This window comes from Cervus canadensis, chromosome 6, assembly GCF_019320065.1.
Source record: "Cervus canadensis isolate Bull #8, Minnesota chromosome 6, ASM1932006v1, whole genome shotgun sequence".
NCBI classification, from domain to species: Eukaryota; Metazoa; Chordata; class Mammalia; order Artiodactyla; family Cervidae; genus Cervus; species Cervus canadensis.
In genome coordinates, this window is record NC_057391.1 from 16,542,321 (window position 1) to 16,560,480 (window position 18,160).

The window sequence follows — 18,160 nt, forward strand, 5'->3', positions numbered from 1 at the left end:
TTTCCAGCTGTGATCATTTCCCACCCCCTACACATCCGTGGTTCTCAGCCCTGCTGCCCAGAAGAATCACCTACAGGCTTTTAAAAACAGCATACCCAGATCTCACTCCCAGAGATTCTGATTTAATAGTTCAAGGGTGAGGCCTTGGTATTTTTAAAGCTCTCCAGGTGATTCTAATGTACAGTCAGGATTGAAACATGCTATAAAAATTGGTGAGCACGGGTCAGACATCACCCTTTTTATTGCTATTATAACTGGGAGAATTACTCCCTTACATACACATGCTTTCCTCACTAACCCCTTTCATACAGGAATTGAGAACAGCAAGGGCCCATCAGCTAAGAATTTCATCCGTCTCTCACATTACAAGGAATATGTTCCAGGTCTCCAGAGGGGACGGTCTTTGAGAAGCTCCACAAGCTACTAATAAAAAGTATATGGCCAGTTGGCCCCTTTTCTTATTCTTAGCCAGACTAAGGGAGTGCAATTGGAAAGAAGAAAGGATGGAGGAAGCCTTAAGCATAGAAGTATATTCTGGTCACTAAAAGAATGCTAAGTGAAATTTCAAGGGGGCAGCCTTGCAACGTACAGAAAGTTAGGCGGGAAAGTGTTTCTTTTCTCCTTAAGGGTCTACAGGTACTCTATGCTATCCTAGGAACTGGCTTCCCTCGTGGCTAAGCTGGTAAAGAATCCACCAGCAATGCCATTCCGGATGGAATAACTAAGCCTTGGCTTAATGAACTCCTGGGGGGTTGCGTGGGGGTGGGTGGAGATCCCTGTGTGTCAGACCAGTGCCTATAGGTGGGAAGTGGTATTTCTTAAACATGGGAAGGGATGCACACCCCAGAGCCGAGAGGTTTTGAAGAGGAGACTGCCTCTCCAAAAGGAAGGCAGATCTAAGATCAAAGGAACAAAATCAGGTTCTGGAGAGCCCCCACCAAAAGAATTTCCTCCTACGAAACATTTAATTTCTTGGATGTTTTTCTAGGAAAAATGGTATTAATGGCTACTTAAAATTCTGTCTCATTTGTTGTAACTTTAATTCTTACAACCTTTAGTAAAGCCTGAAAGTGTGAAAGCGAAAGTGTTAGCCACTCAATCATGTCCAACTTTGTGACCCCATGGACTGTAGCCCTCCAGGCCTCTCTGGCCATGGAATTTCTGACAAGAATACTGAAGTGGGTTACCATTCCCTTCTGCAGAGGATCTTCCCAACCCAGGGATCTAATCCAGGTCTGCTGCATCGCAGGCAAATTCTTTACCATCTGAGCCAACAGGGAATTCTGAAACATTCATTTATTCGTGATTGTGTGATAATGCTGTGGAGAGAGAAGAGACACATTTCTATGTCTTTCCCTGCAGGTAGACCGTTATTCAGTAAGCAACAGGATGTTGGGGGTGAGTGCTGACCTGAGTCGTGACCCACACGGAACCCAGAGCCAGGAAGAGAGGCAGACTCAGGGGGACAGAGGACAGGGAAATTCAGACTTGGGACAAGGGAAACAACCCTGACTGCTCTCCCAAATATAGAGGGAGGGAGGGAACACTTAAGAAGGGAAGGAGGGCTATCATTTAGGTTGTACATAAATTCCTTCATCACGGAGATAGAAGGGGGAGAGAAGGATGGTTGACTGAGAGGGCTGATCCAGAGGTGTGATTTTTAAGTTGACTGTTTTGGTTTAATAGCAGGACATTCAGGCAGAGACTTCCCACAGATACAAGGATGTATATGGTGAGTAGAGGGTCAACAATTTAAGACCAAAATAAAAATTTGAGCATTTAAGCAGGCATGGGGCTTCCTTCATAGCTCAGATGGTAAAGAATCTGCTTGCAATGCAGGAGACCTGGGTTCAATTTCTGGGTTGGGAAGATCCGCTGGAGAAGGACATGGCTACCCACTCCAGTATTCTTGCCTGGAGAATCCCAGGGACAAAGGAGCCTGGTGGGCTACAGTCCATAGGGATTGCAAGAGTTGGACATGACTTAGCAACTAAACGACCACCAAGCAGGTATAGGAATTTTTGGAGATACAGATCAAGTCCTAGTTCTTCATTTTCCACAAGAGGAAACTGAGAGGCCTGGATCTGAGATCTATGACTAGAGCCCACCTCTCCTGACTTCCAGATCAGGTCTTGTATTTTTTGTTTTGTTTTTGATTAATTTATTAATTTGTTTATTTGGTTGTGCCAGGTCTTAGTTGTGACATGTGGGGTCTTTGATTTTCTTTGTGGCATGCAGGATTTTTTTTTTTAGTTGCTGCATTTGGGATCTAGTTCCCTGACTAAGGAATCCAGTCCCAGGGGGACCCCTGCATTGGGAGCCCAGAGTTTTAGCCATTGGACCATCAGGTAAATCCCCAAGTCTTATTTTTGTTTGCTATTTTCTTAGGTGTATCTTGGTCCTGTTTCCACTTTAAAATTGACTCTGATGAACACATTGAAAGGCAATGTGTTAGATGTTCTGGGGAACTCACCAACCAAGACTCCTGCACTGGGTTTTCTGTTGCTAATTAAAGGAAATTTTTATCTTCAGTTTTTTAAGGTCTATTTTTGCCTCATTTTGTTTTTAGCAGAGTAATTACCAATGTTTGTGTAGGTGGAGAATTAAATCCCTGAGTCAGAGACTCCATTTGTTTTCAGTAAACTCAGTGACCAGGATCTCATGGGCAAAGTGTGTCCAATGGTTCCATTTAAAAGGGAACTTGAAATTGAGCCATGGAGCTTGGCTGCAGTCCTCACGCTAAGTGATTCCAAGAGCAGACATTCGCTCATGACCAAGGTGACCAGGGCTTTGAAGAGGAGAAACAAATCAGGAAAGAGGTGCAGAAATAACTCAGGAACTAAATGAAATACCCCCTTTGAATGGGCATTGGCTACATGGGGGAGACCAAAAGGAAGGAATCAGTGATTCTTAGAGTGCAGGCTTAAACTTCTCTCTCCTCTCTCCCTCTCTCTCTGTCTCACTCTCTCTCCCAGGATTAATATCTGTATAGCCGTTTTGTTGGTATTTGAGGTGGCATTTTTGCTACCAGCCACAGGGTCCAGCAAAAGATGCTTCTATTGGTGCGAAAGCATCATCTCTTTTCTGCATTGAGTGAGAAGACACTAAAGTGGTGACTCATGGGCCTTCCAATAGTCTCATTTTCCAGTGTTTTCTGAGGTCAGAGGTGCAGGCCCTTCCTGTGATGCTCTGTGCTCCATGGTTGAGCCTCCCTTAGCCAGGGGGAGTCAGGATGACATAGAAACAAGTTCCAGTAGGTGTTCAAACTTGCCCGGGCCTCCTGAGTGGTGTGTTTATAGCAACAGGACCCACATTGTAAACTGGCTGTAAGGCTCCTGTGGTCTGGGTTGGATCACCCTGTACCTGGGACCCTCAAGAAAGCTTGGAGACACCACGTTTGTTTATTCTGAGACAGAAAGCCAAGAAAACACATTGAAAGGAGCCCTGACCCTTCGTCCTCAGAGTTAGCCAGACATGGAAATTCTCTCTAACCGCAAGACAAAACCACATTTTAAATGCAGACTGTTTTTTGTCCCTCCCAGTCCTCAGTGCCAGTTCAATGTTCCAATTATTTGGACCTCTCTTCTCAAGCTATGATAACATTCCTCTTTAATCAATCTTTTTTTTTGTAATGAAAAGTCCCTTTTCCCATAATTCACTGTTACAGATTCATTTTCCACATAGCAGCAGGAATAGATTCCTTTCCAACTCTTTCTATGGCTCTACATGGACTCGCCTTGCCCTTCTGTCTGAATTCACTACATCTCCTCCCATCCCTTAGCTCCAGCCACACTGGCTTTGGTACCAAACGCTTCAGGTCTGGGGGACTGATAAGGATGGGCTTCCCAGGTGGTAAAGAATCTGTTTGCCAATGCAGGAGATGCAGGTTCATCCCTGGGTGGGAGAGATCCCCCAGGAGAAGGAAATGGCAACCCACTCTAGTATTCTTGCCTGGAGAACCCCACAGGCAGAGGAGCCTGGAGAGCTACAGTCCATAGGATCACAAAGAGTTGGACATGACTGAGCATAGCAGAGCTAGCTAGCCTAGGATGGATTAGGTGGCATATACTCTTGAAACCACTCATCAACCATTTTCATTACTTTTTTAGAAATTTACATACAGTAAACTCCATTTTTGTTGTTCTTCAGTCCTATGAGGTTTTATACATGCATAGATTTTTGTAATCACTGCCATAAACAGGATACGAAACAACATGTACACCCAAAAGAATTCCGTCATGCTGCCCTCTTATAGTCCATTTCTGGCCCCTCCCCATGGCAACCATTCATCTGTTCTTACGGTTTTGCCTTTTCCAGACTGCGATATGAAGGGTGTCATACAGTATATTATCTTTTGAGGCTGATTTCTTTCACCTAGAATAATGCATTTGAGAGTTATGCAAGTTGTTGCGTGGTAGCAATAGCCCATTCCTTTTTTATTTATTTTTTTGCTGAGTAGTATTCCATTTGTGGATATATCACCTTTTTTTTTTTTCTCCCCAATCCATTTACTCACAGGAGAATATTTGAGTCATTTCCAGTTTGGGAAATTTATGAATAATGCTGCTATTAATGCTGCTGTTAAAAATTAATACACAGGTTTTTGTGTGCATGTAAGTATTCACTTCTCTGTAATAAATAAATACCTACAGAGAAGATAGCTCAGTCAAAAGGTAAAATATATGTTTTTAAGTATATTTTTATCTTTATAAGAAAATACCAAACTATTATCTAGAGGGCCTGTCCTGTATCATATTGCATTCTCACCAGCCATGTATGAGAATTTCACTTGCTCCATATCCTTGTGGACATTTTGTATTATCAGAATTTTTATATTAGTTGTTCTAATAGGTACATAATGGTATATCACTGTGGTTTTTAATCTACATTTTCATGGTGACAACTGATGTGAATATCTGTTCATGTATTTATTTGCCATCTGTATATATTCTTTGGTGAGGCACATGTTCAATTCTTTGGTCTATTTAAAAAATTGGGTTGTTGGCTTACTTATTGTTGAGTTTTGAGAGTTCTTTATATACTCTGGATGCCAGTCGATGGCTTATCTTTTCATTCCTTTAACAGTGTCTTTTGTAGAGCAAAAGTTTTTAATTCAATGAAAAGTGAAGGTGTTAGTTGCTCAGTTATGTCCGATTCTTTGTGACCCCATGGACTGTAGCCTTCCAGGCTCCTCTGTCCATGGGATTTTCCAGGCAAGAATACTGGAGTGGGTTTCCACTTCCTTCTCCAGGATATCTTCCCAACCCAGGGATTGAACCTGGGTCTCCCACATTGCAGGCAGACATTTTACTGTCTGAGCCACCAGGGAAGCCCCTTTAATTCAATAAACTCAATTTTTTTAAGGATCTTTTGTGATCCAAGAGTCCAAATATTTTCTCATATATTTTGAATCTAAGAGTTTCATAACTTTTAAAATTTTACGTTTAGATTTATGACACATTTTCAGTAATATTTGTATATAATTTGATGTATAGTTGAGGCTCAAAATTTACATATGAATATCCAATTGTTGTAGCACTATCTGTTGATAGACATCTATTGAATTGCTTTCAAACTTTGAACAGACACTTCACAAAAGAAGATATACAGATGGTAAATAAGCATGTGAAAAGACATTCAATTTCCATGTTAGGAACATTCAAATTAAAACCACAATAAATAATCACCATGCACTTTTTAGGCTAGCAAGAGTGGCACAGAGCTGGAACTGTCATATGCTCTTGGTAGAAATGTAAAATGGTTTAACAACTTAGGAAAACAATTTGTTAGTTTCCTTGAAAGTTAAACACACAGTTACCATATAATCCAGCCATTATACTCCGAGATATTTACTCATAAGAAATAAAAGCATATTTCCATACAAACACTCATACAGGATGTTCTTAGCATCTTTATCTCTAACAGGGAGACTAGGTAAACCCTGAATGCCCATCAACAAGAGAATGGATAAGCATGGTTACAACAGGATACTGCATAGCAATAAAAAGAGTGAACTACTGATAGACGCTACAGTATGGATGATTATCAAAGTGATTATGTCGCATACAAGAAGCAAGACAAAAAAGTACATTCTGTATGATTCCACTGTTGCAAAATTTTGAGAACTGTAAGCAAACATAAATGACAGAAAGCATAATTGGTGATTGACAGGAGATAAGATGGGAAGGTGGACTCCCAGAATATTGGAAATAAAAGCAAAAATAAACAAATGGGACCTAATTAAACTTAAAAGCTTTTGCACAACAAAGGAAACTATAAGCAAGGTGAAAAGACAGCCCTCAGATTGGGAGAAAATAATGGCAAACGAAGCAACAGACAAAGAATTAACCTCAAAAATATAAAAGCAACTCCTGCAGCTCAATTCCAGAAAAATAAATGACCCAATTAAAAAATGGGCCAAAGAACTAAACAGACATTTCTCTAAAGAAGACATACAGATGGCTAACAAACACATGAAAAGATGCTCAACATCACTCATTATCAGAGAAATGCAAATCAAAACCACAATGAGGTACCATTACACGCCAGTCAGGATGGCTGCTATCCAAAAGTCTACAAGCAATAAATGCTGGAGAGGGTGTGGAGAAAAGGGAACCCTCTTACACTGTTGGTGGGAATGCAAACTAGTACAGCCGCTATGGAGAACAGTGTGGAGATTCCTTAAAAAACTGGAAATAGAACTGCCATATGACCCAGCAATCCCACTGCTGGGCATACATACCGAGGAAACCAGATCTGAAAGAGACACGTGCACCCCAATGTTCATCGCAGCACTGTTTATAATAGCCAGGACATGGAAGCAACCTAGATGCCCATCAGCAGATGAATGGATAAGGAAGCTGTGGTACATATACACCATGGAATATTACTCAGCCATTAAAAAGAATTCATTTGAATCAGTTCTAATGAGATGGATGAAACTGGAGCCCATTATACAGAGTGAAGTAAGCCAGAAAGATAAAGACCAATACAGTATACTAACACATATATATGGAATTTAGAAAGATGGTAACGATAACCCTATATGCAAAACAGAAAAAGAGACACAGATGTACAGAACAGAATTTTGGACTCTGTGGGAGAAGGCGAGGGTGGGATGTTTCAAGAGAACAGCATCGAAATATGTATATTATCAAGGGTGAAACAGATCACCAGCCTAGGTTGGATGCATGAGACAAGTGCTCGGGCCTGGTGCACTGGGAAGACCCAGAGGAGTCGGATGGAGAGGGAGGTGGGAGGGGGGATCGGGATGGGGAATACATGTAAATCCATGGCTGATCCATGTCAATGTATGACAAAAACCACTACAATATTGTAAAGTAATTAGCCTCCAACTAATAAAAATAAATGGAAAAAAAAAAAAGATGGGAAGGTGTAGAGGAGCAGACATAAGGCAACCTTTGGAGATAAGAGATATGTTCATTATCTTGATAGGTGTGATGGCATTACAGATGTATATGTATGTCAGATTTATCAAATTGTACACTTTAAGTATGTACAATTTGTTACGTCAATTGTACCTCAACAAAACTCTTTAAAATTGACCATATTTTATGAATCTGTTTTTGAAGCCTCTATTCTGTTTCACTTTTAGTCAATACCATGGTATTGATCACTGTAGTTTTATTACATATATATATAATTGAATATACATTATATATATTCAACTATATATAATTATATATAATACATTAAAAGATATATAATTGTATATTATATTACATTTATATAAATATATTTAATATATAAATATAATATATATTAAAATCAGGTAGTATGAGTCTCAACTTCTTTTTCAACTTTGTTTTGGGTATTCTAGTGCTTCTACATTCACATATAAATTTTATAAACAGCTTGTCTGTATCTATAAATAATCATACTGGGATTTGCTTAAGATTGTCTTAAATTTATGGATCCATTGGTTAAGTGTGACATTTTAGCTATAACAAACCTTCTAATACATGAACAGAATATGTCTTCCCATTTATTAAGGTTTTCTTTGATTTCTTTCATCAGTGTTGTGTGGTTTTTACCATATAGACTCTGCACATGTTTTGTTAGAGTTATAGCTGAGTATATCATATTCTTTTGGATGCTATTATAGATGTCAACATTCTTGAAATTTTTAAAACCTTTTGAATGCTTTGAATTTCAGTTTCCAATTGTTCCTTTGTAGGTATAGAAAAATGGTTGATTTTTGTGTGTTGACCTTGATCTTGCTAAATACACTTAGTTCTAGAAGTGTTTTTTTTATAGATTCCTTGGGATTTTCTACATAAACAATAATGTCATCTGTGATCGGAAACAGTCTTATTTCTACCTTTCCATCCCAATTACTTTTATAGGTTGTCTATTACTTGCCAGGATTTCCGGCGCAATACGGAACAGTTGTGGTTAATTATTATACTCCACTGGTCATTTTTAACATAAGAAAGAGAAAGACAGCCAGACAGTGAGCAAGTCACTTTTAACAGTCAGCTATGAGGTATTTTTGACAAAAAATTGAGCCTGAGACCAACCAAGCCTTTAGCCAGAGCTGATACTAGGGGATGCCAAAAAAGTCAGTGATCAAGATAAACAACATTTTAATGCAGGTTTTTTAAAATAGAAATTAATGCAAAACAATTAGGACCAAAATAGTTTAAATAAAGGCAGAATCAGAATCACTGGTTTCTCCTTTGTCCCAGGCTCCATTACGGCTCAGCACTATTGCTGATTTTGACCCTGGTCTAGAGTCTGGATCTAATGACCATTTTAGAGAACAGATAGAAATAGAAGAAAGATTGAATAGATCTGGTATGTGGAAAACTATAAAACAATGAGAATTTTCTTTAATAAATAAATTGCAAAAGAAAAGCCCCGAAGTGCCAGAGTAGTAGTTACACAGATGTGTTCACTTAAGGACTCTTCAGCAAACGATAACCTTATGATAAAGTGTAATTTTCAACAGTCTGTTATATTGTAATACAAATCATTTTTAAAAGATGTTAGAAAAAGCATCTAGGGACTTCCCTGGTGGCCCAGTGGTTGACTCTGCTTCCACTGCTGGGGGCACAGCTTAGATCCCTGGTCAGGGAATTAAGATCCCGCATGCTGCGTGGTGTGGCCAAAAAATAAAAAAATATATATAAATAAACTGTTTAATAGAGAAATAAGAAAACTCACATCTCCATTTAAAAAAAAAGCACCTAAATTCAAATAGTTACTAAGTATGGGTGACTAGATTATAGCTATTACATAATTTCATTTTAATGTTGTTTTATAATGTTAACTATTTAATAATTTATAACTTTATAATTATATGTTATATACTTTATATAACTATTATTAATATTAAAATGTCAGGTTATGTTGTGCTCTCATATGTTTATAATTCATACAATTTTTATGAATTACAAACTTATTTCAACTAAAGTTAAAAAAAAACCTTACCTAGCCCTTATTATTACAGATGCATACTGAAGTATGTAGGGGTGAAGTGAATGAAATCTGGAATTTATTTTTAAATATTTCAGAAAAAAGGAAGGGAAAAATGAAAGAAAATCAGAAAATGGCCAAATGAAATAAATGTGGGGAAAACTGATAGTCGTTAAACCTGGGGAATGTACTACTTTTACTACATTTGTATTTCTTGAAATGTTTTCATTATAAAAATAAATATAATATACAGCCTTTCACCCACACCTACTGTCATTTTCTACTCCATTACATTGTTATATTTTTAAAACTATTGTCTGAAATTATCTCATTTATTGGTGTATTGTTTGCCTCCTCCCAGAAAAATTACAAGCACCACATACACAGAACGTACCTGAGTCATGTTCACTTCTTTACTCCCAGCACCTAAAACAGGTTAAAACAATGAACTTTATCAGCATCTTATATCTAATGTGATTGCCCAAACAGGTGATGTGTTGTAGTTGGTGGGTATTTTATTTTTTATACTATTTAAAGAATGGACTGTTTTCATTCCAATCCCTAAGAAAGGCAATCCCAAAGAATGCTCTAAATACCGCACAGTTGCACTCATGTCACACGCTAGTAAAGTAATGCTCAAAATTCTCCAAGCCAGGCTTCAACAATACGTGAACCGTGAACTTCCAGATGTTCAAGCTGGTTTTAGAAAAGGCAGAGGAACCAGAGATCAAATTGCCAACTTCTGCTGGATCATCAAAAAAGCAAGAGAGTTCCAGAAAAGCATCTATTTCTGCTTTATTGACTATGCCAAAGCCTTTGACTGTGTGGATCACAACAAACTGTGGAAAATTCTGAAAGAGATGGGAATACCAGGCTACCTGACCTGCCTCTTGAGAAACGTGTTTGCAGGTCAGGAAGCAACAGTTAGAACTGGACATGGAACAACAGGCTGGTTCCAAATAGGAAAAGGAGTACGTCAAGGCTGTATATTGTCACCCTGCTTATTTAACTTATATGCAGAGTACATCATGAGAAACGCTGGGCTGGAAGAAGCACAAACTGCAATCAAGATTGCCAGGAGAAATATCAGTAACTTCAGGTATGCAGATGACACCACCCTTATGGCAGAAAGTGAAGAGGAACTAAAAAGCCTCTTGATGAAAGTGAAAGAGGAGAGTGAAAAAGTTGGCTTAAAGCTTAACTTTCAGAAAACTAAGATCATGGCATCTGGTCCCATCACTTCATGGGAAATAAATGGGGAAAAAGTGGAAACGGTGTCAGACTTTATTTTTTTGGGCTCCAAAATCACTGCAGATGGTGACTGCAGCCATGAGATTAAAAGACGCTTACTCCTTGGAAGGAAAGTTATAACCAACCTAGATAGCATATTAAAAAGCAGAGACATTACTTTGCCAACAAAGGTCCATCTGGTCAAGGCTATGGTTTTTCCAGTGATCACGTATGGATGTGAGAGTTGGACTGTGAAGAAAGCTGAGCACCGAAAAATTGATGCTTCTGAACTGTGGTGTTGGAGAAGACTCTTGAGAGTCCCTTGGACTGCAAGGAGATCCAACCAGTCCATCCTAAAGAAGATCAGTCCTGGGTGTTCATTGGAAGGACTGATGCTGAAGCTGAAACTCCAATACTTTGGCCACCCAATGCGAAGAGTTGGCTCATTGGAAAAGACCCTGATGCTGGGAGGGATTGGGGGCAGGAGGAGAAGGGGACAACAGAGAATGAGATGGTTGATGGCATCACTGACTCAATAGACATGAGTTTGAGTAAATTCCAGGAGTTGGTGATGGACAGGGAGGCCTGGCGTACTACGATTCATGGGGTTGCAAAGAGTTGGATACAACTGAGCGACTGAACTGACTGACTGACTGACTGACTAAAAGAATGGGCTTCCCGGTGGCTCAGATGGTAAAGACTTTGCCTGCAATGAGGAGACCTAGGTTCAGTCCCTGGGTCAGGAAGATCCCCTGAAGAAAGGAATGGTAACCCACTCCAGTGCTCTTGCCTGGAAAATTCCATGGACAGAGGAGCCTAGCGGGCTCCACGGGGTCACAAAGGGTTGGACACAACTGAGCAACTAACACTTCATTTAGAGAATAAGATCTCAGGATGGCCTCACTGTTTGCCTCAAAGTGATCCCAGCCCTTCACATACACACCCCAGCTCTTCTCTCGTTGGATGGGCAGCAAGGATTGTGATGATGTAGGGACTACATGCCCTCCAGAAGCTCTTCACGGTCATTTCATGGCCCCCAGATTGGGTTATCTGCCAATCTGTAAAAGGCATCAAAGCCCAGCACTTTCATTTGACCTACTGTTAAGTTCTCCTGTGAGGTTGTTGATTTCAAAGATGTTTAGGTTTTATAGGTTCTATCTTCCTTACATTGTTTGGAGGCTATAAACAAAGAACAGATGGTGTGCTCTATAAATCTGCAATTAACAGCGTCTAATCAGTTCTCAATGCCAGATTCAGCTTCCCCATCTTGAGAAGGGGATGTGCAGCTCAGAATAAGCACGTGACTCTTCCAAATTTAGGTCCTTAAAACTGAAAACACAGTGGACATTTCTGCATATTTATTGTGCTTAAAACTAATCTATTTGTGTCATTTATTTCCTCTTCTGGGCTGTGGGTTCCCGGACTTGTGATATTAGAAGAATCACTTTTGGATAAAGAAAACATTCATGTTCCTAACAGTTACTGTTTGTTCTCTCTGAAGTCTGCCCCACGGCCACGCAAGATGACATTTATAGACACAAGGATATCTGTATAATGGAATTCATCTGGGGCTTGTTAGTTGGGGTTGACCTTTCACGTGTGCTCCAGGTGCTTCAGGTTAGGACCATCACCCTCATTTCACCTTCCAGAGAGGCAGCTTGGGTGGTCTTTTGGTCCTGACTTCCAAAATTCTCTATTGCATCGCCAAGTTCCCCTGTATCCATCCTAGGGACTCATGCTCATTTTCAGATTCCTCAGTGATTCAGAGCTCAAGAGTCCCCATTCCAAACTTAATCACACAAAAGATGCTTTTCCATACCTTGGATTGGACACTCCAAGGTGGAGTCCAGCATCAGACTATTTCAGGACGAGGTGAAGTTGTCAAACGGCGCAGTACTGTAGAGCCCTTGGAATCTATATGCCCTGCTTGGATGTTTGGAAACACTGAATTTATATTATAGTGCACAATAATTTTAAGACTGGAGAAAATAAGTTTCTATTCAGGATCCATTCAACAACAATTTCCTGAGCTCCAGCCATGGACTAGATGCTATGTTTTGAGATATTGATTCTTACCTCGTGGTTCATAATCCAGTAAAGAAGTGTTGCAAAACAATCGCTATAATATGAAGTGATTCGTGCTATAAATAAGTCTTTCCCACTCTTATTAGGATGAGTTTATGGCCAAGAGTTATAATTATGATGCATTTTGGGAAACCTTTTGTTTTTCTTTTGGCTGTGCTTGGTCTTCATTTTGGTGTCTGGCTTTTCTCTAGTTACTGGCGGAGCATGGGCTCTAGGGCACACAGACTCAGTAATTGTGGCTTGGGGGCTCTTGCTGGCAGCATGTGGGATTTTAGTTCCCTGACCAGGGATTGAACTCATGTCCCCTGCATTGGAATGCAGATTCTTAACCACTGGAGCACCAGGGACGTCCTGAAGAGCTGTTTATTCATATAGAGAAATTTCCATTTTTTACAGTATCCCCTTTAGTCCTTACAAGAACAGTGATGTTGTAGTGTTATCATTTTCATTTTACAGATGAGGAAACTGAAATTTAGAGATATGAGACAGGCCTCATAACTTGACAGATGGCAAGACGTTCACTTGTTTCTCAACCATGAGAGTACACGCTGGATTCGGACTCTGCAGGTGCCAGGCTGTGTTCCCCTTAGACAGGGCTATGTCCCAGTTTGGACGCTAGAGGGCACTAAGAGAGTAGAGGAATGAGAAGAATTTGCCTCTGGGCTACCTCTCCGTGAACAGCTACAACAAATCGCCCTTCCCAGATTCATCTTTGAAGGTGGATTAACTGTAACTGCAGTAGTGAGAAGGCAGGTCTGAACCTACCGCACATTCCAGTTACAGAAAAGGGCACGGTTCACTCAGGCTTCATCTTTCATCCAAAGCACTTCAGCTCACTACTTTTACCCTTAGTAGGGAAGGTGTGTCGAATTTAACTGATGTTTGTGTGCAGTTACAGTTTGTGTACAAGCCTGTACACCACGACAGGCTTGCTTATGCTCATCCTATAGCTGATGCGGCTATACCAGGGCTGGCTATGCAGACAGTTGCTCAAAAAGAAATTTGTCCAAGTGAAGGTAGCCCAGTTCATCTGGGGGCTGCATACACACTCCTGAATCGTCCCCCACCAGCTCATTTATTCCAGCTCCCAGAGCAATGAGTGGCTGGCATAGCCCCCACTCCATTGGCAGCATTTAAAGGACTGTCCATCAGCATGATTCTCAACCTGAGGGATGCTCCACCGGGAGGAAGTTCTCAGCCTGTCATCTGCAGGATTACCTCTCTGCTAAGAGAAGCAGCACTCGACAGTATCAGTCAGTGTTGGAAACAAGAAGTCAACATTCCCTGCTGTTTCAATCCTTTCCTTTTTAGAAAGTGAAAGTGGTAGTCACTCAGTCACGTTCGACTCTTTGCGACCCCATGAACTGTAGCCCACCAGGCTCCTCTGTCCATGGCATTCTCCAGGCAAGAATACTGGAGTGAGTTGCCATTCCCTTCTCCAGGGGATCTTCCCAACCCGAGGATCGAACCCAGGTCTCCTACATAGCAGGCAGATTCTTTACCATCTGGGCCACCAGGGAAGCCCCTTCCTTCTTAGAGCTTTGCCATTAGTTGCTAGGTATTAATAGCTCTCCCAGCATGTTTACAACTCATAAGGAGAATATGTAGTTGAAAACTACTGGAAAAAACTAGTTCACATTTTAGGGAAAGGATTTAAAAACAATCAATGACCAATGTATCTTCAAAAAGTACTTTCTCGTGTGGTTCAGTCCCACATGGCAAAAACCAAACAGAACCTTTTCAACTCGCCACACCCTGGGGTGATGCAATAGTAAACAAGATACAGGCATGGACATGTTTCTGGATGTGAATCTGGCCAGCAGCTCAGGTCACCCTACAGTCCAACAGACTGTGGATCAACCAAGCTAACGATCAGAGACTTCCCTCCAAGATGAAAAGCATGGCAGGAATTTGAGGCAGCTCAGCCCTTAGTCTATGTTCAGGAAAGGGGCAGCCAGCAATTTTTTAAGTAGGAAAATTATGCAAACAGAACTCTCCTTTAGTAAGATGGGTTTGGTGGCATGATGGGGGATAGATTAAAGATGGTGATTGAAGACAGGGAGGAGGGTATGTGGATGTAAGTAAGCATGTGGGAAGGGAAAGAACATGTAAGGAACATTTCAAGGATGGAGCTAAGTTTCTGAGTTGTTGATTGAATATGGGGGAAAAATGAAGAAGGTATAAACATGATGACCTCACATTCTTTGAGCATTTACTATGTGCCCATTCACTATGGGCTTCTCTGGTGGCTCAGAAAATAAAGAATTCACCTGCAATGCGGGAGACCTGGGTTCAGTCTCTGGGTTGGGAAGATTCCCTGGAGAAGGGAACAGCTACCCACTCCAGTATTGTGGCCTGGAGAATTCCACGGACAGAGGAGCCTGGTGGGCTACAGTCCATGGGCTGGCAAAGAGTTGGACATGACTGAGTGACTTTCACATGTGCAAGATAGTTTGCATTTTATGGGAATTGACTCATTTAATTATGACAAATTGGAGGTAGGAATTATCCACTTTTCCTGGGACAGGAAACTGAGGCACATAGAGGCTAAGTCACTTGTCTAAGTGACTAGGATCTGAACTCAGGTTTTCAAAGTCCAGAACCTCCGCTTACCACATTGCATAGAGTCTCTTCTCCAGTCTGGGGGACATAGATGACAGGGACGTCACTGGCTGACATAGGCAGTCAGGAGCAGTAGGTGTCAGTGTGTGGGGTCGGTGGGGGTGGGAGGAGGGCAGACAAGGCGATGCTTTGGACATGTGAGGAATCTGGATGTTCTGCCAGCACCTCAGGCTTCCCTGGTGGCTCAGTGGTAAAGAATCTGCCTGCCAATGCAGATGCGATCCCTGATCTGGGAAGATCCCGTGGAGGAGGGCATGGCAACCCACTCCAGTATTCTTGCCTGGGAAATCCCATGGACAGAGGAGCCTGGCGGGCAACTGTCCATGGGGTCGCAAAGAGTCCGACACAACTGATCAACTGAACAAGCCAGCACCTCGAGTGTTGATGTACAGCAGGCTTCAGGTCCCAATTTGGAGAGGGAGCTGGTCTTCATTAAAAATATGAAACATCTGTAAAAATGCTGTTGGCTGACTTCCCTGGTCAAACTATTCCAGAAAGTCCTGCTATGCTCACAAACAGGAAGCCCATGCCCCAGCTGAAGGTTTGGCCAAAAATTTGGGAAGGTCAGGTTCATCAGCAAGGTGCTCAGGGTCTCTGGGCTGCAGAGAGGTCTATGAAGGAGACCACACCCCAACCTTGAATAAGGGGGAGGGATCGGTGTCTCTGAGACTGTCAATTTATCCCAAGTCCTCTCCTTGTTCCAATGAAGCAGTGGTTCTCAACACTGCCTTCTCATCAGAATCACCCAGGGAGATTTAAAAACCACTGGTGCCCAGGCTGCACCCCAGATCCAGTTAAATCGGTCTATGTCAGGGTGGGCACAGGCAGTTTTGAAAAGCTCTTTAGGTAACTCCCATGTGAGACTTGAATTAAGCACCAGAGCACAGGAGGAGGATTCGTCTTTGGAGATGATCAGAGAGCAGGGAGATCACTAACATCTATCAAGTACTTTTCAATTCATAAGACACTTTCACATACATGGCCTTATGGCCTCTTTTAAGGAGTATTGTCTCATTATCTACAAGTTGGAAGGGGAAACCATGACTCAAAAAAGAGAAATGACTTGCTCAAGGTCAAACAGTTACTGATTGGAAAAGCCATGACTAGAATCCAGATCGGCTGATGTCCAGTCCAGAGTTCTTTCCTAAGGCCACATAGGGGAATGCCACAGAAGGGAGGCCAAGCTCATCTGTATTCACATAAAAAGGTGAGAGGGTAGGTACCTTTTAAAGTAGTAATGATCACAGAAGCAAATCTTAAAACAAGAGCTGCAGCTGTGGCCAGGGCACAAAGGAGTGGGACACCGGGAATGTAGCCAGGCCAGAAATCGTTGGTGAAGTCCAGGTGTCCCACTGTCGGGGGTGATGGGAAAGACCAGGGAGGCGGTGAGTGGGACTGAAGGTAAGAGACGGAAGCCCAGGGCAGGATCTGGTGTGGCACCATCCAGAAAGCCTGGTGGCCTGAGCTCCAGATAGGAGTCTTGGGCCACCTCAGTGGTAGTGGTGGAAAGAGCAAATCTGAGTAATTCCTGGAGGCATTTACCAGTTAATAGGAATTCTTCTAGAAATTTAGGGACACATCCTCTTACTAACCAGATAACAATCACCTGCTAACTTGTATCGAGCTGTATAATTAAAAATATACTCTCTTTCCATTTTCACAGTGGCCTGAGGCATTATCCTGCCACAGCAGCTTCATGAGTAAAACTGGTATAATAATACTTCATGGAGACACAGAGGATAAATGAAAGGATGTGTCCAGCTAAACGCCCAGCACATGCTGTGCTGTGTTCAGTCTGACTCTTTGCAACCCCATGGTCTGTAGCCCACCAGGCTCCTCTATCCATGAGATTATCCAGGCAAGAATACTGGAGTGGGTTGCTGTTTGCTCCTCCAGGGGATCTTCCTGACCCAGGGACTTAACCCGTGTCTTTTGTCTCCTTCATTGGCAGGCAGATTCTTTACGACTGTGCCATCTGGGAAGCCTGCCTAGCCCATAGAAGGTGCTGAATGCATATTAGTTCCCTTGGTGGTTGCTTCTTTTGGGGATGTGGATGGTGAGGTCCCACATGCTGAGTCCCATCTGGTGGTGAAGAGTGTGGGCTCCAGAACCAGACTGCTAGCTTCAAGCCAGCTCCCCCAATCATCTAGTCCTTAAACCCTGGACAAGTTAGTTATCCACACAGAGCTTCTGTTTCTTCCAGTGAAAGTGAAGTTGCTCAGTCGTGTCCGACCCTTTGTGACCCCATGGACTGTAGCCCACTGTAGTCCATGGGATTTTCCAGGCAAGAATACTGAAGTGGGTTGCCATTTCCTTCTCCAGGGGATCTTCCTGACCCAGGGATCGAACCCAGGTCTCCCGCATTGCAGGCAGATGCTTTAATCTCTGAGCCACCAGGGAAGCAACATGTGAACCTTTCTTGTGTGGTGGTTGGGAGGATTAAATGAGATAAAGCATGAAAAGCTCTTGGCATAGTCCCTGGCATCCAATCGCTGTTCAATAGTTGTTGACAAATTTCATTAAGGATGACTTGCCTAAAATACCCCCAATAGCAAGTGGATTCGCCAACACTGGAATCTAGCGCCACACTCTTTCTGCTACACTGTGGCAGCTTCCACTGAAAACGAGCTTACATTGATGGAGGACCAACTGCATCTCAAGACACTGATACCAAGGCAAAGCACTTCATAGAGATATTATAAGCCGAGGAGGGGCGAGTAACTCTCTTAATGTCACAGAACTAGTTAGCTGGGAATATGGGAGTCAGACTGTCTGACCTCAAGTC